The following is a 3,087-nucleotide window of genomic DNA, read 5'->3' as shown; positions in this document are numbered from 1 at the left end:
ATTTGTAGATTTACAGCCTAGAGGCAAGAGGAAACACTGTGATTAAAACATTACCAATTTAAGGCCTAATCTCGAGGAGAAACATGGACTTTTCCAGGAGCTATGGAAATATTTGGTGATAGAGAGTCAGTAGTGTAAGTTCCTGCCTGGTTGGATGCTAGACAGGCCAGGAGAGTAGGTAATCATGCATATGAAAATTTTTTCACCTTTTTGGCTTTAGCTACTTTTGAAATGATAAGTATAATAAACAATTATATTTTGACAAAATACCTTCCATTCTGAACAATTCTGTCTGAACTGTTCATCTCTCTATGATCCCTTGTAACTAAGGTTAGTTTTGTTCCAGTAAGACAATCTATGCTGTCAGGGTAAGATATTTTGGTTGGTCTGTTCCTACAAGGAAGAAGGTTAAAGGTTCAGGTAGACATTTGTCCCAGCAAGACCTCATTTGGGAAATGTTAAGCTGCAGAAGTTTAGAAGTAGCTCTCAAGCAAGGCTTACTTTGAATCCATTAGCTCTACAAAGCTAACTCAGTTGATAAATAAGTACTTGAAAAGCCATCACCTTTGCACTTAGCTGTAAAGGCTTCAAAGTATGATCAAATTTGAAATGAAAATGACAAAGTAGTCATTGACAAAAAATTGTAAATATGATCAATCGACCAAATGATATAAGCTTTTCCACTATACACAGAATTTTAGAGAAATAAGATCAATCGCATTTTAAGGAACAATAAGGGTTCCTTGTTACAAATAGGCAACCATGGATATATGCCTGTATAAAGATTGCATCATTAAGTACTTAAATTTAGAGGGTACTACATGCTTCAGCAGCAGCTCTACCCAAATTACAATAATACAGAGATTAACATGGCACTTGCACAAGGATGATATGAAAATTTGTGAAGTATTCCATATATTTCATTCTTCTGATGCAAGAAATATAAAAATAGTTATTAAAAAGTTGATTACAAAAATACAAGTGGAACAATACATGTAATTCATAGAATTAAAGGTTAGTTTGACATCAGTGTATTAAATCTTCACCTTAGAAAGGTCTTTACATAGCATAACCTTTACAAAACTTGAAATTAGATAACATTGTCAATTTATCCCAAAGAAATAAAATAATATAAGGACCTAGGAAAAATGGAATCTTAAACTTCTTCTATATGGAATGCAATCTGAAAGGACACATTTATTGATGAAACTATACATTATATAAAAATGTAGAATTCAAAATATTATATCTAGGAGCGAATGAAATAGATTATGGATATTGTACAAACATAGATATATTTTTTTCCCAAAAGCACTAGGAACATCTTTAGTTTCTATACTATTCATTTCAACAGATATGTTAAAATTATTTCTGATTAAAAAAATCACAAACTCTGCAGAAATCATTATAGATGTATACAAAAAACTCTTGAATACATTTTGACATCAGAGTCAGGCAAATCACTTGGAAGAATACCATGGAATCCATGAATTTTTAAAGTAAGATATTGCTGTTGCTTTGTATTGTGAAAAAAATTATAGGGACACAAAGGATGGACTGGCATTTTTGAAATTTAAGAAACTTAACCAAACCATTATGACTTAGGAGAACAATTTGTACAGCCTTCCACAACTTCAAAGAGGTAGTGATACATACTTATCCTTTTGGCAATATTAAATGCAGTTTCTTCCAAGCTGTTCTTCAAACCTGGTTTGATATAATGATTCAACAGAGTATCTTTTCTATTTCTATTCCCAGCAGCAACATGCAAGGCGGACAAGAGGCCTTTAGTTTGGGGATTGGTATCTGCCACTCTGGTATTATTCCACATATAAGCACTGTGCAGGGGTGTCAGCCATTCAGAGTTATTGCATGAATATCTGCCTTGAGCTACCAACTCATGGACAATGTCTAAATGTCCACTCTAGGCTTCCATATTAGGAGGGGTATAGTCATCCTCATCCCTAGTATTCATCTGGGTGGCCTTTTTGGAAAGTAGTCTCCACACCATAGTAAACCGTTTAATTTCGACATCCCAAAGAAGAAATTTGCTTGGATCCTACTCCATTTTTTTCTTGAAATTGATACCATTCCTCACTTTTTCACCTTGTTCCTTGTCTGAACATTAGGACCCTTGCTGTCTTCATGTGCAGCTTATATTAGGAGCGAGAAAATAGGAAACAATGCCTTCTTTGTAAATGATTTGGGAAATACCATGTTATAGTGTAAGATAACTCACTATTCAACATATGGGCTTTAAGAGCTTTCTAGTAGCTTTCTAATGTTGGTATCCAACATTAGAAAAAAATGTATAATGCAGTAGTAAAAGAAGTCCTTTGTATGACTACCTAAATTCTTGTTTTTTTTTAAAGACACTTGTTTTCATCTAAAAATAGGCCTGTCTATTGCCTTCAAGTGATTTTGATGATTGAAGATGCTTAATGAGAAGTCAAAATGTGTTAGTAGTCCTTTACTATCAATTAAATTTCACTTTTTCTTCTTGGAAAATATAATGATCAAAGCAATAGTTCAGAATCAGCAAGCAATAGTTCAGAATCATGCTTCAAGTGCAAGTGAATCACCAGTAAGTAATCTTCGATTCCATTTTCCACAAAGTTTTGTCACAGATACAATGTGCCTGCCTTCTGTAGCTGCTTTCCCAGCCTGGACCTATTCCTTCATTGTATAGGAAAAGTGTGATTCAACTGATTTCAGTCAGATCCGTTAGTAGAATTATCAAGTATTTAGATTCTTTTTAAATTAGTTGTGGGGCCTGAACTCTGGGCCTGGGCACTGTCCTTTAGCTCTTCAAATCAAGGCAAGCGCTCTACAACTTGAGCCACAGAACCATTTCTGGATTTTTCTGTTTATGTGGTGCTATTCTGGGAAATGGCAGAGCAGAAAGTGAAATGATGCAACTAAAAATATAAAAGCAAAATAAATTTGGATAATTATGGAGCAAACATATTGTCTATGGGAACCATGAAAGAGAAAGAGGAAAAGAGATACAGATGTGAAATGGCATAGCTAGCCACAAAATCCATGCTTATAATCAATTTACAGAGCAAACAATTTTTGTATTTTTTA

At 34.0% G+C, this 3,087-nt stretch overlaps 1 pseudogene; it reads left to right on the top strand.

The window, feature by feature from the left end:
- Nucleotides 1–821: 821 nt before the first annotated feature.
- On the top strand, nucleotides 822–921 carry LOC122121531 (annotated as a pseudogene).
- The last annotated feature ends 2,166 nt before the right edge of the window (nucleotides 922–3,087 follow it).

This window comes from Dipodomys spectabilis, unplaced genomic scaffold (assembly GCF_019054845.1).
Source record: "Dipodomys spectabilis isolate Male_0828 unplaced genomic scaffold, ASM1905484v1 ptg000189l, whole genome shotgun sequence".
Classification (NCBI taxonomy): Eukaryota; Metazoa; Chordata; class Mammalia; order Rodentia; family Heteromyidae; genus Dipodomys; species Dipodomys spectabilis.
The sequence above is the reverse complement of the archived record's forward strand: the minus strand, read 5'-3'. Positions and strand labels throughout refer to the sequence as shown.